Genomic DNA, 21,732 nt, shown 5'->3' on the forward strand with positions numbered 1-21,732 from the left:
CTGCAGATCAGTTCAGATGGGAAGAACGTCTCTCAATCAATGACTCTTCAATTTCTCAAGGCCCACCCCTCAATCAGCGTAGCCCATTGTCTGCGGGCCTCAAATGTAGTGGTAGATTGGATTGCTAAACACAAGTATCTTGGTTCTCTTCCACAGAATTGGTTTTATGTTCCCCCGCAAGCCCTATGGGCTCTCTTATGTTTAGATTCACCTTGTTTGGGACACTTCAGAGTATCTACTTAAATGAATAAATTTTCTTCCTACCAAAAAAATAAAAAAAAAAAGTCCTCTCGCCATCATTTCAAAATGAATCAGCCATCCTGTCAAACTTTGCAGGGTTGATTTATAGCCATATTTGAGGCATTACAATCTAATTCTTGACGAACCGATTCTAAGGTTCAAGTGAGTTGACATAATGTTGGAAGGAATGTTTCTTCATTTGCAATGTTCACATCCAACTTGGAATACACCTTCATGTACAATAAAAGCAATAGTAGGTATTTTGTGCTCTGAGAATTGCTTTTAGACATGATCTGAGAATAGAGCATCTTTGATTACTTCATGGTGTGAGAATATCCAACAAATTGAAGAAATTTAAGAGTTGATTTCAAACGCTAGGAGTAAAGGGTGCCTTAATTGTCAAAATTTTTTAAGGTGGATTGAAACATAGTAAAACTCCGCTATCAAGCTCTTAATTTCAGAGATCGACAGAAACCAGAAAGAGGGGCCGTGATTGATAGATGTGAAACAGCGAAATCATCCTGACGGCCGAATGATCAAGTGGAGATGGGGATGGCGATGACAGGGACGTGCTGATGGAGGTGTCGATATGGAGCAACGGCTACGGCTTTGTGGGGGCGAGATCAAGCAGTGGCACGGTGATGATGGGACTGTAATTAGGGTCAGATTAGGATTAAGTTGAGCCTTTTTATTATCTTTTTTTTTTTTAATTTTTTTGTCGAAAGAAACCTTGATATCATTTGAACTCAAGAGTTCTCAAACAAGAGTTAATTTTCTTCGTATTGGTGCTTGTGACCAGCGGTATCACGAAAACTATTTTCAGCGACCGAGGGTGAGCAGACCAAGGTGTCCAGGCAGCAGGCTGTGACTAAACCTCTCCTATATGTCGAATTTGCTCCTGCATCACCGAACCTTTGTCCATGCAATATTTTCAATACGATACAAGCGCTCATCGACACGTCATTAATAAAAAAAAAAACACTTGAATTTACCAAACATGGTCCCATATCAAACAAATAAAAAGTAAACAAAATGCGCCCTTCCATTGCGAATCTCAAGCGCATCCAATCTTTAATTGATTACAAATCCTGTATAAGTTCTGTGCACCTATCTACGCTTCGTAAAAGCAGAAAACTTGTCATCGGAGATGCCGTCGTATCGCCAACATCTTTGTTTCCTTCCCTTCTTTCCAACGGGAAATATACAACATGACATGATATTTACAATTCCCAGATAAACAAGATGTTAACGCAAGCAGAACAAAGACGCCATAAAATCAGTTGCAGCCCAAGACCATTTGCGAGGTACCACAATCTTCTCCGATTTATTAGATGGCCCTCGCTGCCAAAGGCATTCCCATCTGGCAAAAAGAAAGCATAACATCGTAAGCTTGGCGCTGCCATGGGAGTGTTTGCCGGTTATCAATATGCCGCTGACCACTGAGCGGTTCAAAGAATTGCAGCAGCATTGCGAGTGCACTAACAACAATTTAAGTAGAGGAAAGCCTATGATAAAATCAACACCAGAGAAACCTAAATATTGCTGCATTCTGTTTCTCCTATCCGAATGTCTAGCATAATGATTAAACAGTGTGCTGTTTATCTGGGAATTGTAAATATCATGTCAAGACCATTCACGAGGTCCGTCAATTTTCCCAAGTTCTAATATATGCAAAGGGAAACTGCAATTATGGTTGTTTTCATGGCTTGATGATTAATTGCACCTACTTCTCCCCTAGGTAAAGATAAATTAACCCATGGCATACCAATTGACCACTATAAGTAACTATGTCGAAGAGGTTCAGGACGATCTGGTGGAAACATTAAAGCTTATGGAGAGAGCTGTAAAATGTGAAATGTTTGTAAGTGAATTGGGAAACCGAACATAGACTGCGGACTATTTATTCCAAGTTAAAAGTTTAGTGCAGACCATTAAAAGTTATAAATTTATTGAGTAAACAGTAGAAATGTGGTAAGTTAATGAAGCTATTTTGCCATTAGCCCAAAAGAAGAATACTCTCACTAGCGATGCAACAGCAAAATAACAGAAAGTGTAAAATTACCTTCAGCAATGGACCAAAAGGGATGGCCTAGCAAAACATGTTGTTGAAACAAGGTGAGGCACAACCAGGAGTAGGTGGCTTCCTCACAAAGGCATGGTCTAGCAACTGCGCTGCAGAAGGCCGCTTATTTGGGTTTACTTGCAAGCAACTTAAGATGAAGTGTTCTGCATCTCTTGATAAAGAAGGGGGAAGTGGAGGAAGTTCACCCTGGCCAATTTTGAACACTGCTGGCGCCTGCCACAATAAGAGAGAGAACGTGGCAGAGGCTAGTATTAATCATAAATCCAGGGGGAACTAACATGTGATAGCTGCATAAATCAATAAGATATGTAGACAAATATAAGTGCATCATGCTTCAGGCAATCATCTACCAAATCGTTCTAGAATCACAGTTATTGCTTAAGTGGGAGACCATGGATGACAGGTAAACAGTTCACAAGGACCAACAACATTAATGTTTTCCAACTGCTCCCAATAAAGCATAAGTATATATTACTTTTTGCTCAAAATTTTTAGTGTCCTAAATTAGAAAGAAAGTAAAAAAGAAAAGGGGTGTTAGTTGCATGTTTTTACAATGGCTTTGAGTAGGATGGTATTATTTTTTTCTCCATTATAATAAATAAATCCAAAATGAGCATGAGAGCAGTGCAACGTTCGCAATTCACTAGGAAGACAAGAGCACTCCAAACTTCAGCAGCAGCCATTCTATCACAAAAGTTTCAATGCTGTCATGCCTAAAAAGGGGATAACATCATTCAGTAATTTGCTGGCTAGAGCCAGTAAATACCATCCCAGATGGAAACCTTACTAAAGTACGGAGAATTTACGATTAATATCGAAAGTGACAAAATCTAGCAGAGGAGACAACCATTTAGGTCAACAATTTATCCAAAGAAGAGCAGCGAGGGATCAACACTCAAGGGCAATGGCAGAAACACCAAAGTTGATAGTGGCATAGAATTGAGTGACAGATTAGAGGACAACCACACAATTAAAGGACACACTAGGGAAGATGAAGCAATCACTGTGAGTGCTGCTCTGGAGCACAGATTGCGATGCCAATATTATACTAATCCAATCCAGGTCAAGCACGTTGGAAAGCGTTAAAGAGAATACCGAGGTATCTCCATTATAATAAATAAATCCGATGTTGATTGGGGAGGAGATTTAAATAAAAATGAATAAGCACCATGAGAGCAGTGCAACGCATTTCGCGAAGAGTATAAGAATATGTTTGGCTTAAGAGATTATTGGATCATTTAGGTGTTATTGGAATTCACTCAAGCAGCAAAGTGTACACTAAAGACAAGACCAAACATATAGCACAAGATATGATTGCACGAAAGGATGTGAACAAACTTCAGATCCTATAACAAAGCAGCCATTCTATCAGTGTTCACAATTTGAAATTTGTGGGCGTTTCAAAGTGCATTACTTTAAGTTAGGAAAGTATGCTGTCATGCCTTATTATCTAAAAAGGGGATAACATGATATCATAAAGTAATTTGCTGGCTAGACGTGAACCAGTAAATACCATCCCAGATGGAAAAGGAGGAAACCGTATTGAGACGACCAATAAGACAAAAGTTTGACAAGTGAGACTCTTGAGGAAAAGAGTTCCTCATTTTTTAGTCCCCTCATGACTCTTACTTATTCTCAAGGTTTCTATTTAGTGTTTGCTAAATGTTGATTTCAATCGCACGGCAGAAACTGAAGAGAGATAAAGAGAATTATGTTCGGCCCACCATGTGCGAGTGGGAGATGATGGATTTATGAGATGGGCTAAGTTGTCCGCCCATGCTGGGCCCAAAGGCTGGCCCAGTGGCCGTGGAAGGGGAAGGTATAAAAGGGAGGAGAGAGAGAGAGAAGAAAATGCTTGGCTGAACGACGTACGTTCTCTCCCTCGCTCTCTCTTAAGGCAAACGGCACGTTCTTCTTCCCTTCGAGGCGCCATCGGATCGGACCAGAAATCTTCAGCATTGGTGTCTAATTAACAAACGGACGATCACGTGTTTTAGGGAGGGGTTCGAGTCTCTCTCGGCTGCTCAAGTACCATGTGACATTGAAGGAGAAGGTGGAGAGAGTTTTGAGCCTGAATGTTAGGATTATATGCATACCCCATATCTATTGGTGGGGAACTATATACAGATGTCAGTATGAGATTATCTAAACTTATGCCGTTGTGAACTTATACTAGTAATTAAAAGTATTAGACAATAATGCCAAATAATTTAAATGAGAAAGTCAAGATTCAGACATTCAACAGAGGTTTCAGACCATGTTACATAACCATTTGCTCCAGAGTTTCAAGCAACTGTTGGCCATAAATACTATGCATATCCTTTGACATTACGATAATCTTGATAAATATCATTGAATTCTCTGTCCTCTCTCTTCTCTACGTAGTGCTCCTGCTCATTTTCTTTTTCTCAGAATGCTGGCCGAATTGACTCGTCACAACATGCGCTTAACTTAGCAAGCTCACATAAAATGTAGCAATAACAAAAAAGTTGCAACTAGTTAATAATTCTGGCAAAACATAGATCTCAAGGATATAAAACATGAAATGAAGGTTCTTAATTACATACTTCTTCTAAGTGGGAATATGGATACCGGCGGGTTAACATCTCTAAAACAGTGCACCCTAGGCTCCAAATATCAGCTGCCGATCCATAGCTTTTGTTTTTTGGATTGACGACCTGCATTCACAACCAACAAGGATGAAAGAAAAGTAAAAGCCATGCAACACAACTAATTAAAGTATGCCAAAAAAATGGCAGCAGACGGTGCAAACCTCAGGTGCCATCCAACGAAGACTTCCTTTGGAGGATTTAGCATCATTCTTTTTGATTACCTGTATGAATAAACACAGAAAGTTGATATGTCATTTTAGAAAAGTAAAGGACAATATATGTCACTTTGTGCATGTCTATACGTGTGTTTGTCATGCACTCATCCAATTGTATGTGTGCTGCACTACTTCAATGCCTGTGAAAATTCCTGCACACGCATGTAGCTGTACATGCATCTTTGTTGATCGCACATGTGCGAGCCCCCAAGATAGAGAGAGAGAGAGAGAGAGAGAGAGAGAGAGAGAGAGAGTTCACTTTCGCTGATGAGACATACCTTTGCCAATCCAAAGTCTGCAAGTTTCACACAACTTCTTGCATCAACCAATATGTTAGCACATTTAATATCCCTACAGATTGGAGGAACTGGAAGCATGAGAATTCAGCATAGCCGTGCCTAGAATATACAAACAGTTATAATCGCCCGCACAGTTACCAATATTGCAAATTCACATTTCCACCTTCAAGCATTCACATAGTAAGATAATCTTGTCTAAGCTGCTCTACAAAATCATTCTCATGACACTACATATTGGTTCAAGGATTGGACGACTCCCTTATTTCCAGAATGATATTTGGGTAGGTAAAAATAAGTATCATCAAAAGGCACCAAGCGGGTGAGCCATGAAACAAAAATATAAGTTTCACTGTGCTCTTTGTTTTGTTATGAATTCTTTCCTTAACAAAATCAACCTTCCATCAGAATTGATAAGTGCAAATCATCATTTCAATTAGTAAAAGCTAATAAAGCAAGGTCGAGCATCTTTCTTATACCTGTGTACCACATGCTGGCCATGAAGATACTTTAGACCATTTAGAATCTGCTTAGTGTATGCAGAGACTTGGAGATCACTCAAGTTATATTGGCGATAAAGTGTTTCAAGTGAACCTTCAGTCATGAGCTCAAGGAATATGTAAAGCTTCTTATCATCCTAGAAGAGAGTAAAGAAAATTATATATGTTAGAATATCCAACCCAAAATTTAAGTTACTAAGTAGTGGAAGATGAAATGTATTTGAAAACACATAAATAAGCACTGTTGAATATTTTAAGACCTCTCAAGTGAAAACCGGTCTGAGAAGTGCACACAGAATTGATGAAAAGGAGTCACGCACAGAAATAAATTAAGACAGAACATGGCTCTGAAACCATTTCCGAACGCAAAAGATTAAATTATTAGGTGAGAGGAGTCTAAACATTTCATTTTATTTGCTTTTTGGTATGGTTGTCTCTGATGATATATATCAAAACCCCATAAGTTAATGATATAGGATATTTTAACAAGATTCATCAGAGACAACCATACCAAAAAGCAAATAAAATGAAATAAACTACATCAGTGATGTTTACCATTTATTCATCCTAATGAAGCTGGATGTCTAGGCCTCTTATAACACCTAACTAATCATTGGATCACCTCAACACCACTCCCACAGAAATCAACTGTACCAAGGCAAGAGTCCCTAGACAAGGCCCTGAGGTTGGTTATGCTTCCTGAAGTGCACTTTGGTAGAGTACCTTCTCAATAACCAATCAGCGTTTAGTGAGAATCTCTTTGATGGGAGTTAATTTAGTAAAAATCTACACCAGATTTAAAAGCATTTTGTGAACTTAAAAGGAAAATAAGGCAAGAACGCATGGGACCAAGCTCTTCTTTTTGTTGGTTTCTTCATAAAACACAAATATCCAAGTCACCATGGTTTTAAATTGCAACAGTGCCAACAAAAACAGTTGCATAGTGCACCTGGCAGAAGAAGTCATGTTGCATTAATCCCTCATTCCCACAAAATGTAGTAGATTGTAGGTCTAGCAAACCAAATTTTGCTTGACACGTTTCATGTCCAACAAGAAGTTACGACATGGCACTTTCCCAGAATCTGATGCTTCTTGCGAAACTATGTTTATAAAAGAATTACTGGAAGGTACTTGAACATTAAAGCCACTAAGAAGGATATATATCCCTCACTTGAACAAGGATCATTTCCAATTTCCGTCTTCTCTACTTGCAGAGGTAAAGAACTCTATGATGTTGCATAAAAATGAGTGGAACTAATTGATGCTGGACTAGAATTGAAGGAAAAATTGGGCTTGTGGAGGAACTCCATTGTTGTTGCTACAGCCACAACCAGTTATAGACAAGGGAAAGGAGGTTGGCATTTTAGTCATGTGGAGTATCAGATGGTCAATTAAAGGATATCTAATGAATTAAATGACTTCATTTTCTTATCCTTTTTCCCTTTATGTTTTATTAGCCGAGGCTGCCATTTCTCTAAGCCTCAGATTCCTCTTTTTTAGTCCTGAGAGTTTGACCTGAATCTTCAGTTTGCAAAATAAATAATTTGTATATCATCCACCACTAGAAAAGAAAGGGTTGATTACATGACAGCTCTCTTTAGATGGGAGAGAAAAAACTGCTTTCATAGAGAGAGGAGACTCCATAAACTGACCTCTACTCTGTGTATGTTCTTTAGTCATATAATTACTATCTCGGGTGATAGTCAATTCATCACAAACTTTTCTTGTGGGGGGAGGACGACCTAAAATGTCTGTCTGTCATTTAGGCCGTTACTGCTAAAAGGCCGCAACTGCTGTGATCTTATTCATGCAGTGATGATGGAAATACAACTATCTTGTGGCTGCGATCACAGCCATGTCCACCTAAACATTTTGCTCAGTTCCGGTGGTATCATAATCGAAGCCAAAGTGAAAGATACTGCAGAAAGCAACTTAGAAAGAAGGAACACACCTCCTTAGTGCCCTAATATTGAACTATGTTCTCATGTTGAAGCTGATTTAAAATAGAAATTTCCTGAAAAGAAAGCAGAGCATCACTAAAAAAAGAGTCAAAATAAAATCTATTAACTCGCAACAGATTTATGGTTGTATATGCCTAGCGACCAGTTGACAAATTACAGAAAGAAAAAGCTTTTACTTGCGACAAGCTCTCCTTGCCGTGGCTTCCTTGATCTAAGAAACACACCTCCTTTACAGCAAAAAAGAATCCATCACTGTGGAAACAGAGAAGCGTGAGAGAAAGACAGAATATAAATGCCAATTCTTTCATGAATGATGCCTTGATCAGACATAGTTTAGATAATTCTTGCACTCCAGATGATATAAAGAAGAAAAAAAAAAAGAGATGCTCTCATCAATATAACTAAAATAGTTCCCTAGCTTTCAACATTTGAATTTACAATAGAATAATGGTTTCTAAATACATGCTGATTCATCATGCTATCCATTTTTTGAAAATAGAACAAAAGAATTGCTCATTATTCAAGCTAGTAACGGTACAGAAAAACAATGGACAACTAAACTTACGTGATTTAATGTACTAGATCTGTACTTCATCAATTTGTTTGATGATCAAGAATGGTCTTCAATAAGGAAAATACCAATAATCTTAGAACTCCAATCCAAATATGAAGATCGAGCACTTTAAGCAATTGAATAACCATTTGCCATGTCTATTTAAGGCACCTTATGTCAACCAAATGATAACGCGTTCTACAGTATACAGAAGTCATCCTAATTCCAACCACAGAATGCAGCACTCAGAAATGCAACAAAACTGCAAGTGAACATCATAATGGGAGAAGTCCGATTGTACTTTTCCCCAGAAAATGCTTATAGCAAGAATAACTTACTGATTATCAAAGAGAAAAGCAAAGGAATCTTACTCGCTGAAGCCTTTATAGACATCTCCAAATGACCCCCTTCCCAACATCTCACCCTTTTGCCATGAGGTGATCCTTCGTCTGACACTCTTATCGTCTACCCCAGAGGTCTGACCCACTTCCCAACTTAAAAATTTGCTGCCAAGAGGTCTTTTGTTTCCACTCAGCTTAAGCACAACCTGTTTCAAATCGTGCTCAATGGCTTCACCGTTTCTGCTGCAAACCAAACACTTTTAGTAAAAGAAAACAAATAACAATCTCACTACTACTTCCTAGCAGATAGCATTTGACTTGGATCACTATTTCAAGTCCCAGATAAACCGGCAATTTCCCCCTATTACTGAGAAAGAAGAAGCTTCTTTGCCGTCCAGATTACAGACATCATTCTAGAACAAGATCCAATTCACTCCTGTAACTATCAGTAGCCATAATGGCACTGCTTATGTATGAGAATTGGTGAATTGTCTCTGTTTTATTTTTGTTTTATATATATATATATATATATTATTTTTTTTTTTTTTGTGAGAAATGAAATTTACTGCTCAGATATCAAAATCCGGTTTGCATATGACGCATCGACCAATATATTTCCTGTCGAATTTTTGAACCACTCAGCTAGTTTTCACTGCCATTTACAAGAACTTTAAGAGAATAGCATTTCGGCTGACGCTTGAAAAAAGGTCCATTAATAAGCATTTACTTACGCTTCGTCGAGCTCCGTCACTCGAGCGAGCTCGCGGAGGCACCGAGCGCTCGAAGCATTGCCACTCGAGAAGAGCGGTTCGCCGTCTCTGTAGGTGGCGATCCCCGGGCCGATCATGGTCCGGTAGAGGTAGTCGGTGAAGGTGTCGCGAGTGTCGGGGCCTCTGAAACTCAGGAACACGTCGTACTGGGTCACCGACGCGCTGGAACCAACGGTTGCTGCCATGTTTTTTGGGGGGCTTCTCTCGCAAAAGTTCTCTGTGTCTCGCTCTGGTTTTTGCCTGCTCGGAGCTGGCCTGGTTCGGCATGCGACGCTTAAAGTAAACGGAGAAGGACGTTTGACCTGGTCAAGCTCGAAAAATATTCCGAAATTCAATTTTTTTTCTTGTTTTTTGGACGGGCCGGTTAAATTCAGTTCATCATCAGACTAAGCTGGATAGCCAAACCCATAGCGAGTGACCCCATTCAGCAAACCATTATTAGCAGATTAGTAACTTGATTAGTAAACTGCTCAAGCAACGACACTAGCTCTCTTTTTGGTTTTTTTGGTCTGTTTGTTAGTTACTTGATGCAGACTTCACTTGAACATGTATTTATTTACAAGTTTACAATCATGAGTAATCTACAATAATGGAAATGTGATTCAAAGGAAGAGTCGAAGATCATTTGAATAATAATATTTGTAACTTCTTAGATTAATACAATAATTTAAGAGTCAAAATATTGATAAGAGGAAGAAAATGTGTCATAATATTATGCTTGTGATCCCGGGAAATATTGCAAAAGCAAAATCGTAAATATGTCTTTGTCTTGGATTATATTAACCTAAAGATATGTTGTAAGGAAATTAGTGGTATAATAAATGCATAAAATTGGATTCTAGAGCAAATTTCCTTTTTTCTTTCACATGTAAATTAAGTTAAATTGAAAACATCTATACACAATAGAAAATATAAATAAGTTTAAGTTCTGCCCAGCTTATTTATTTTTTTAAGTAACATTCTTTCTTCTAAAGGTTCTGAATCCATTGCATCATGGATTACTAAATAGCGTACATCAACACTCGTAAGTATTGTCTTTGAAGATGACATGTACTTGTAGACCTCTAAATAGCTCAAAAGTTGCCTTCTAACTGCAAAGAAAGGTTTTCTTGCATTCTCCATCAGGGAAAAAAATTGCTGCCATGTAAGCTCTCTTTGGGAAAACCAATTAAAATTGCTTGACCATGGAGAGTCAGAGACCCCCTAAAAGAAAACATTGTACTAGGATCAATTTGAATATAAGTAGAAATTCGATGGCCAACTTCGAACATTCACTAAGAGTTTGATTGGTAAAAACAATCTTGTCCTAAAAGTTTCATTTCACATCCACATACAGATTTAGATTACATCAGTATAGTTATTCAATTATACGTAATCTTAAGATTACATAATAATTATATTTATACTGCTGGACATGGGTGACATCATCCTTATGAATATGACATCAGCCTTCACATGCGTGAGTACATCAATTTTGATGCAAGTTCATCCCTCCAACATTGCTTGAAAGGAGGGGAAAAGAAATTAATCATTTTTTATTAAATTAATTAGTCCATTTAATCATATTGAAAAAAAAAAACGAAAAAGGATTCAGCAATTCCATTTGATATGAGCACCCACAAAACGACAAGCCGTCCACTTCGTCATCCGCCCAGTCTATCTCCATTCTCCACTCTCTCTTTTCCCAATTTTATAATCCGTTCGCGCCAATTCCCAATACTCCAAAAACAACGTTGCTCTCTCGCTCCGCTTCTTCTTCTTCTTCTTCTTCTTCTTCGACGTCCACTGCTTGTCTGATCAAACAGTGAAGACCTGCGTATCATCCATGTGGACTCCCGTTCCAAGCTGTCCATCTTCCCCACCCACTACTACCAGGATGCCTCCAAGTTCGCTGATTGGCCTGGATCCTCGGCACCTCCGTCAATATCGATGATTACTCAAGCAACTTTTCCGGCTTCAGCATTGATAAGCAAACTCAATGTTCGGTGGCTCCGACGGCTAATGATGTGCAAGATTGGCGTAGTGATGCTTCAAGTCATGTTGATAATGGAATGGACTTTCGGTATGATTTTTCTCATCCAAGCTCGGGGCGCACAAGAATTGCCAGATTTCTAAAGAGACGGGAAAAAAAAGAGAACGTAGAACAATACAAAGAACTCAAATGGACTGTGCTTGGGCGGACTAAGGAGGAGGAGAAAGTTGAAGACGAAGACCAAACAAATAAAAAAGAGAAACACCAATGGGCACCACGTTTGAGCATGCTGACATTTGAAAAAGCAAGGGTTAATATGGTTAGAACACAGCGGAATGATTGGTACAAGTCAAATGAGAAGCGGGAAAAGCATGACCCTTTATAAAAATGATGCCTGCGTAGTTCGAACTAAATTGGAACTTGGAAAAGGGAGTAACTTTCAAATCTTGTCAAAATTTAGATTATACAAATTGCACTTGCATTGGGTTGTACAAGATCATAAACAATTACCTAATACTAATAAAAGAAGAAATATTTTTCTAAACAATTACCCATAATGATATAAATTTTGACGAAAAATATGAAGAAGAATTTTACTTTTATTTAATGCCTAACAAAAATGCCCTCCTGTCCTAATCACAATTCGTTTCATGGTTTTAGTTAAAAAGAAAGGGACGGAAACAAACATTCATTTTTCCCTCACAAATCCACCTCATCAAAAAAATAAAAAAAGACAAGAAACCAGAAAATCATAGTGCTGAAAATCATTAACGTGAATGTCGTATAATAGATTTATAACTTTTTGGACAATTTTCTTGATAACTAACAAATAAATTAATGTGGTATGAAATCTCATAACAAATTATACTCCGGACATGGACAAAGAGGAAAATTTCCTTGCAATACTGAAACCAACACAGATAACTCTCCTTTTATCATTGGCTCTCTGATTGCAGAAATTATATTACATGAGCGCAGTATATATATCAAACTGAATATGGACCATTGAAATCACCGGTGGTCCACCAAATTTGGCAATCTGGATTTACTTTAGTGCATATATTAAGTACATAGGATAATTTTTCCTTTGATCGACCATTTTACGTGATCATATCTTCTTTTTGCAAAAGTGAAAAAGGAGGTTGGCACGGTTTGTACAGTTACATAAACAGTCAAGCTGCTTCCAGGGAAGGATTTTACATGAATTAAGCAACTATATTTAAGTGGTCAAAGAAGTATTGAGGGTTGATCTCAGGCTTTGGTGCATATACAAAAGAGCCATCCTACATAGTCTATAACTCCTCTCCGAGAAGAAATTACTTAGTGAGCATGTTATATATGTCATATTGTATGAATCTCATTTATATAAAATTCATGATTATGTGAGATGAGGATATATATACTGTATAAATGGTATACATCGTGATATTTCCATACATCAACGCTAGTGGATGGCCCAATGATGGTATGAACAAAAAGTATTATCCTACAATGAAACCTCCTTATGTCAAATTCCAGTTTTTCAAATGACAACCTACCATCTTGAAAGTTGATTAATTAAAGATCTTCATCATATAGATGAATTTTTTCCAAAATTATCTACTCAATATTGTTTATCCAAAACCAACAATATTTCCAAAATTGTTGGTGTCCATTTTTCTCTTACTGTGCCCACGCCCCCTATATCCACGTTTCATTTTCGTATTCAGATTAAAGGAGGGACTCCTGCCACCATGATAAATAGTGGATTTTAGGACTTTTTCAAAAGGACGACTTTCGCAATGTCTCTATTCAGACAAGGATGTATGTACCTATCAAGCTCGAAAATATTATTAAATACATGTCTTTTTATGGGCAAATTAAATTCATTTATTCATCAAACCATGCTGGGAAGCCAAATCCAGTACAAGTCACAAACAGGTGATCGCGTTCAGCAAACCATTGCTGGCGGCTGAGTACGACAGACAACTAGGAAAATACTCAAGCAACAACATGAGCTCCAACCAGAACAAGAATAATAACTGCCCAAATATCCAAAACGGTTACAGGACTAGTTGCTAAAGATTGAGCATACCAATTTACGTTCCGTTACATTGAATGTGCCAGTTACAAACTCAAGGCCAATGCCAAATTAGAATTAACTTTTTGTTGCAGCAGCTTGAGCCCTTCGATGCCTAGACTTACTGCAAACATAAGAGACTTCATCACAACATCAACATTCAAAGTAACTTGATTATGCAGCAAGTCACTCCTAGCTCTCCGCAGATTGTATATGGAACCTTTCTGCACTAGCTTTGGCATAATCAACCTGAAACTAGTCCCTTACTGGCTGCTTTATATAGTGAATTCCAAAAGTCCAACTCCCAGGAACTCGAACAATAGCACATGGCAATAGAGCTCTCCTCTGTATCTGTGAAGAGAGAAGAAAGTTGTCAAGAGGCACGTTGTTTCTGTTAAGAACATATATCACCAGAGAGCAGATGGTGCTGGTACAGCAGATGGTGCTGCTGAAACTGTTGCTGATATTAGAACAGAGGATGCTGCGAAGGCTGATAAAGCAAGAAGAAAATCAGTAGAAATGAATGGCTAAGATAAAGAGTAATGAAGTTGATGATCAACGATGGAAAAGCAGTCAAAGAGGATAAACAAGGATTGCGGATTCATTTGGATTACCTCTATGAAGATACATAAAGTCGTTGGTTAGTTATAAAGTAAAAAACAGAAGTTAGTTGGTTCTGTTAAGTCTTCACCTTCCTTATATAGCTTCGTAATGAGAAAGAGAGGGGTAAGGAAAATAGTAATCATTCTTGAGATATTCATTCTTCCGGTTACTGCAGAAAGCTAGAGAGAAAGAGTGATGAGAGTATAGAGAGTTTTTCTTTCAATTGATGTAAAGATCTTGAAGTACATTGAGATCAAATACGTGAGGAAGAGTATATACAGAGATTTTCATTGATCAATCTCGATTCATACATCTATACTTTCCTATTTCTGTTCTTCAATTCTTCTGTAACAGAAGCTTCGGCATTGTTGAATCTTCTATATGAATGCATCATCTTCACATGGTATCAAAGCGAGACGATCATCTCAGTCAAAGAGGATTCACTCAGTAGCTACTTGTTTGATCAAGGAAGAAGGATCTGAAGCTATACGGATAGCGTATCACGGTAACTCAGTTAGCTTTTCATAAACAAAATTGCTATCTTGATTCGTCCATAATTGAAAGAGTATAGCAATGGCAATAAGAGCATCGAAGTAGCCTTTCCCTATACATGTGAATATTTCTAACTTTGTCACCATAAAACTTGCCGAAGACAATTTTCTTTTATGGCAAGCTCAAATCCGTAGGTTTCTAAAAAGCCAAGAACTCTTTGGCTTTGTTAATGGTGATGTTACACCACCTACTCGAATGCTGCAGAATGTAGTTGGAAGTGTTGAAGTTGAGGTTGTAAATCCAGAATATACTGACTGGATAAAAATAGATCAGCTAGTATCCTCATGGATAAGTGGAGCTGTAACTGAGAATATACTAGGCTTAATAATTGGCTTAGAAACATCTTATGAAGTGTGGCAGACACTCTTGAATCGATTCACACAAAAATCAGCAGCAAGAGAGTTTGAATTGAGGGGGAAACTCCAAGGCTGTCAAAAACATGATCGAGATCTTCTAGTCTATCTTCGAGAATACAAGGGAATATGTGATCAGTTAAATGCTATTGGGAAACCGGTAGATGATATAACCAAGCTATTTGGTGTACCGGAAGGATTAGGAGCTGAGTATGAAAATTTTCGAACAACAATATACTATCTAAAACCTCAACCGGAGTATGATGAGGTAATTGCACAATTAGAAAGGTTCGAGTCAAGATTGCAGAACTACTCTAGAACACAATTTAACCCCAATATGGCTTACTTTGGGCAAAGATATCCTCAAGCTCAGTTCAAAGAAACTATTGATAGAGGATATATTCCTCAAAATTTAAGCTTTGCTGCTCAACGAGGTAATTACAGAGGAGGCCACAATTATGGAAGAGGACGTTCTCTTAATAACAGAGGCCGTGGATTCAGATACCCTGGAGACAACTCAGGTTACAGGTTTAGCAATGTCAGCTATATGCAAGAGAATCAGAGAACCAAACCTTATTACAGTTCTTCTGAATCTGGTTTCACTTCTGGATTTCGTCCCTATGCTGGTCCATCACAGAGATACCAAGAAATAAAATCTTATCCTTCAAATCTAACTTTTTCCAAGAATGTGCAAGATGAGAAACCAGTTAACAACATAAAATTAGAATGTCAAATCTGCAAGAAACCAGGCCATGATGCTTTGCACTGCTGGTACAGATTTGATAATTCGTAAAGGCGAGGAGATACCAATAGCTTTAGCAGCTATACATCTTGAGGATGCCAAAGGCAGCGAGTGGTATCCAGATACCGGTGCAACTGCACACATTACAGCCAATCCTGGTATGCTTCAAAACTCCTCTGAATACACTGGACTTGACACTGTCATGATTGGTGATGGATCACATTTGTCGATTACACATACTGGTAACACATTGTTGCATACTAAAGAAAGTTTATTGCCTCTGAATGATGTTCTAATTGTCCCTGATATAAAGAAAAATCTGTTATCAGTATCCAAATTAACAAACGATTACCCATGCTCATTTGTCTTTGACAAATTTGGTGTATATGTAAAGGACAATTGGACCAACACAACCTTGCTGCTCGGAAGGAAAACTAAAGGACTATATCAAGTGAATTTACAAACAACACAAGCCCTTCTAGCTCAGAAACACAGAGCAGTAGAAGAAGATACATGGCATCAAAGACTAGCACACACCAATCTGAATATCTTGAAGTATTTGCAGAATCAAAAACTCATTCAATGTAGCAATAAGATGTTGAGTGTTTGTAGTAGCTGTCAAATTGCTAAGAATGCAGCTTTACCATTTCCATCCTCTGAATTTGTAACAACCATGCCCCTACAGAAAATCCACTGTGATATATGGGGGCCATCACCGTGACTTCATTTCAAAGTTTCAAATACTATGTTACGTTTGTGGATAATTTCTCTCGATACAGCTGGATATATCCATTAAAGTTGAAGTCAGACTTCTATAAGATCTTTGTTATGTTTCAAAAGCAAGTAGAAAACCAATTTGAATCAAAGATCAAGGTCTTTCAGTGTGATGGAGGAGGAGAATTTATTAGCCACAGGTTTAAAGCTCATTTGCAAAACGTGGTATAAAACAAAATCTCTCTTGTCCTTATACACCGGCCAGAACGGGATATCGAGAGGAAACATCGGCATATTGTTGAATTAGGTCTTGTCATGTTATATCATGGCAGAATTCCACTGAAGTATTGGGTTGATGCGTTTATTACAGCTAACTATGTCATCAATCTTCTTCCAACACCGAGATTGGACATGCAATCACCACATAGGAAACTATATCACCAAGAGCCAACCTATGATCACCTCATAGTATTTGGCTGTGCCTATTATCCATGTTTACGACCCTATGCTCAACATAAGTTTGATCCAAGATCCCTCACCTGTGTATTCATTGGTTATAGTGATCATCATAAAGGCTACAGATGTCTTGTGCCTTCAACAGGTCGAATATATATCAGTAGAAATGTAAAGTTTGATGAGAAGTTTTTCCCTTTCACTAAGTTGTGCTTGACAAAGTATGCACCTCTTACAACATTATATCAGACGTGGGCAGAAGAAGTTCAGTTAACAAAATCAGCAAATAGAGAAACAATCTCTAATATACTCTATAATGATTCTCATACATATACAGCTTATCTGCAACTCGATAAGAACAATAGTGTCATCAACTCTCAAAGCCCTCAACAGAACTTTATTCCTTATACTGATCAATCAAGACAGGACATTTCCACAATGGATACACATGGTGCAGAAACTTCACCAGTACAGAACCAAGACACAGATGGTGCTAATTCAGCACAATAATACGACGGTGGATGCGAGCAAGTCACCTCTCATGCAACTCAAGGGATTACCTCTGATCATTCAATACAGACACGATCAAAGTCTGGAATTGTCAAACCGAATCCCAGGTATGCATGTCTTGCTGTATATAAGGTCCCTTCTGAACCAAAGACAATTAAATCTGCATTAGCAGATGAAGGCTGGCATAAAGCAATGACGAGGAAAAGAAATGGAGGCATTATATCAAAACAAAACTTGGGATTTAGTTCCTCGGCTGATCATATGAATATAATTGGCTGCAAGTGGGTCTTCAAAACAAAACTTGCATCTGATGGTAGTCTTGATAGATTGAAAGCTCGCCTAGTTGCTAAGGGATTCCATCAAGAAGAAGGTATAGATTTCACCGAGACTTTTAGTCCAGTAATCAAGCATGCCACAATCAAAATTGTTCTGTCTATAGCAAAAATGAGACAGTGGCCTATACATCAACTTGATGTTAAAAACGCATTTTTACATGGCACTCTTAATGAAACAGTTTACATGGAACAACCTCCTGGATTTCAAGATTCATAGAAACCTTATCATGTGTGTTCACTCAAGAAATCACTCTATGGTCTTCGACAAGCTCCTCGAGCATGGTTTGATAAATTCAGTGACTTTCTACTTGAATATGGATTCTTTTGCAGTTCGACAGATCTATCTCTATTCATATATCATCAACAAGCATATTATTCTTACGTTTTTTATATGTCGATGACATTGTTTTAACTGGCAGTTCTTTCCAAATACTTTATGTTCTTATTCAGTCTCTTAGCCTCAAATTTCACATGAAAGATCTTGGTCCTCTGCATTATTTCCTTGGCATCGAAGTCAAACAAAATTCGGATCATTTGTTTCTATGTCAAACAAAATATGCCAGTGATCTTCTCACTCGAGCATACATGTCTGAAAGTAAACCAATTGCTACTCCTCTGTCCTTGAAGCAGATCATTATGCAACAAGACTCTGTTGCTCTGACCAATCCTACTGAATATCGTAGCTTGGTAGGTGCTCTTCAATATCTAACTTTAACGCGACCTGACATAGCCTATGCTACCAACCTATTGTGTCAGAAATTACAGACATCAACTGTGGCAGATCTTGCTCGACTTAAAAGGGTACTCAGATACATCAAAGGCACCATTAATCTTGGTTTATTCATTCACTCACAGAGTTCTTCGCATCTATATGGTTTTTCATATGCAGATTGGGCAGGGTGTACAGAAACACGAAGGTCAACTACAGGATTTTGTACTTACATTGGTTCCAATCTTATCTCTTAGGGAGCCAAGAAGCAATCCACAGTCAGCAGATCCTCTACAGAAGCTGAGTACCGTGCACTTGCTTCCACTTCTGCAGAACTCACTTGGATCAGCTTTGTCTTACGAGACATAGGCTGTACTCTCCACTCTCCTACACATCTCTTTTGTGACAATAAATCAGCTATAGCTCTCACTGCTAATCCTATATTACATGCTCGAACAAAGCATATTGAAATTGACTTTCACTTTGTTAGAGAAAAAGTCTCTTCAGGATCACTCACAGTTCGGTATGTCCCAAGCAATTCCCAAATTGCTGACATTTTCACCAAATCTCTCTCACACTTTACACATCGCCAACTCCGCACCAAATTGGGACTTGGTTTTCCATCTACTCCCAATTTGAGGGGGAATGTTAAGAACATATATCACCAGAGAGCAGATGGTGCTGGTATAGCAGATGGTGCTGGTATAGCAGATGGTGCTGCTGAAACTGTTGCTGATATTAGAACAGAGGATGCTGCGAAGTCTGATAAAGCAAGAAGAAAATCAGTAGAAATGAATGGCTAAGATAAAGAGTAATGAAGTTGATGATCAACGATGGAAAAGCAGTCAAAGAGGATAAACAAGGATTGCGGATTCGGATTCGGATTACCTCTATGAAGATACATAAAGTCGTTGGTTAGTTATAAAGTAAAAACAGAAGTTAGTTGGTTCTGTTAAGTCTTCACCTTCCTTATATAGCTTCGTAATGAGAAAGAGAGGGGTAAGGAAAATAGTAATCATTCTTGAGATATTCATTCTTCTGGTTACTGCAGAAAGCTAGAGAGAAAGAGTGATGAGAGTATAGAGCTTTTCTTTCAATTGATGTAAAGATCTTGAAGTACATTGAGATCAAATACAGAAGAGTATATACAGAGATTTTCATTGATCAATCTCGATTCATACATCTATACTTTCCTATTTCTGTTCTTCAATTCTTCTGTAACAGAAGCTTCGGCATTGTTGAATCTTCTGTATGAATGCATCATCTTCACAGTTTCCACTTTTGTTATTCCGCTTTCTTTTTTCTTTCAAGTTCATTTGTACTATGAGCTTCGACAAATCAAGCAGGATTCGCTTTTACACCCTCATCAGCCTAAGGCCCAAGCTTAAGGTCTAGTTCGTAATCAGATTATATCACTCAATCAATATAGTTCCCTGACATCAAGGACCCCACTGGGCTGAAGTCCATAAATCAAGGAACCGCAAATGTTGCATCCAATACAATTGAACTCCAAATATCTTGCCTCATGCCTTAGGGAGGGGATATCTTCGTAAATTTCTCATTGTTATGCCGTGATTAACTTGCTTTTGGCATTTCTCTATTAACTCTGTGCCAGCTTTCTTCATAATTTAGGTAGTGACATTACAATTACTTTGAAGAATCCTAGTCATATACCAAATCACACAACAGCCAAGGGAGGCGGCATCTCATGAAGAAGAACTTGAAATGAAATATCAGACCAGAGAGGAGCTGGAGAACATATTTCAATTGGAGTTCAACGCCATCGATGCTTGACAACACACCGGCCTACAGATGATATCAGCACTGGATAAAAAGTTGTAGTACCATTTGTCAAACATCCAAAGATGTGCCAGGCAGGTGCACCTGCAAAATGATAGCAGTAAATGGAAAACATGCTGATGTACATTGCGCTATATGATAGCAGAACAGAAAATTAATAGCAGTAAATTGCTTGAGTATCTGCCATCAATCCTTCAATGGCCTCTTCCACTGCCACCTACTAGAAGAAAATTCGAATGGCTCTTTGACTAGCATTGTAGGATGCAAAAATGCAGATATCATCTAATTAGTCTCTTCTGCCATTACCAGTGAATTACTTGAACAAAGGTTCTAATAATAGTCATTACGAATGCTCTTTGGCTAGCATTATGGAATGTGCAAATGCCCATATCATCAAACCATTTTTGTTTGACCATTAGCTTTGTCTAATTCGCAAACATTGGCACAGGAAAGACAGATTTTTTTTTAGGTCTTGTCATCTATGGCTGAGAAATGCAGGGCCATCAATCTTTTGACAGATTTTCAAGGAGCTTTTACCAAGTTGATTTTGACGATCAACAGTCCCAAAAACTGTCTATTTCCAGCTTGATTGTTTCTTCATTTTACCTTACTTTATTATTTGAGTTCTTTAGTTATCGAGCAACTTTGGAGAACAATCAATCTACCAAAAAGGAAAGAGAAACAGCGGTTTGCGGTATATGACCAAAAAATTGATAACAATTACAGGAACTGACTCTGAATTACTGAATTATGTAAAGAATTAGGTCATCTTTTTCTTTAACCGTTTAAAACTGACTTCCTACAACTTAAAAAAGAGCGCGACCTAAAGCATGAAAATTATTATAGTGATACCTAGAGCTTGCCCCAATCCAAGTATTTACGCTTATAACGGCTCGGCCATAATTGTAAGATTCTGGAGGACCATCTTGGTTGCTGTTGATCATCCTCTTAAATTTGTCAAACAGAGACATATTCTTCCCCGGTTTCTAGGTTTATCATCCTAAATATTGTGCTCAACAGTTTGGGTTGGCTCAGGGAATTCCTAGGCCAACTATATATCAAACGAAATTTCCTCTCTCCACAGACTGAGCATAGAGGCGACATTGCACTACGTCGACATCTGCCTCAATGAATTTAATCGGTACATGCATATTCCATTCCTCAAGAACCCACAGATAACGATTTTTTTTATGGGTGGTGGAATTCCTGTTCCAATTGGATGTTTGTCAAAGGCGGCGATTCATTTTCAGAGAAGGCGAAAGAAGGATGATCTGTTTGGAGTGTCTCAAACTTCTAATGCATCCCCATCGAGCCCATCATTGTCAATACTCAAGAGTAATTAGAGGACAGGACTCGGTA

The 21,732-nt window shown here is 38.2% G+C and overlaps 1 pseudogene; it reads right to left on the reverse strand.

The window, feature by feature from the left end:
• Window positions 1-1,258: 1,258 nt before the first annotated feature.
• On the reverse strand, window positions 1,259-9,568 carry LOC104447354 (annotated as a pseudogene).
• Between the last annotated feature and the right edge of the window lie 12,164 nt (window positions 9,569-21,732).

The sequence above is a fragment of the Eucalyptus grandis genome, chromosome 3, assembly GCF_016545825.1.
Source record: "Eucalyptus grandis isolate ANBG69807.140 chromosome 3, ASM1654582v1, whole genome shotgun sequence".
Classification (NCBI taxonomy): Eukaryota; Viridiplantae; Streptophyta; class Magnoliopsida; order Myrtales; family Myrtaceae; genus Eucalyptus; species Eucalyptus grandis.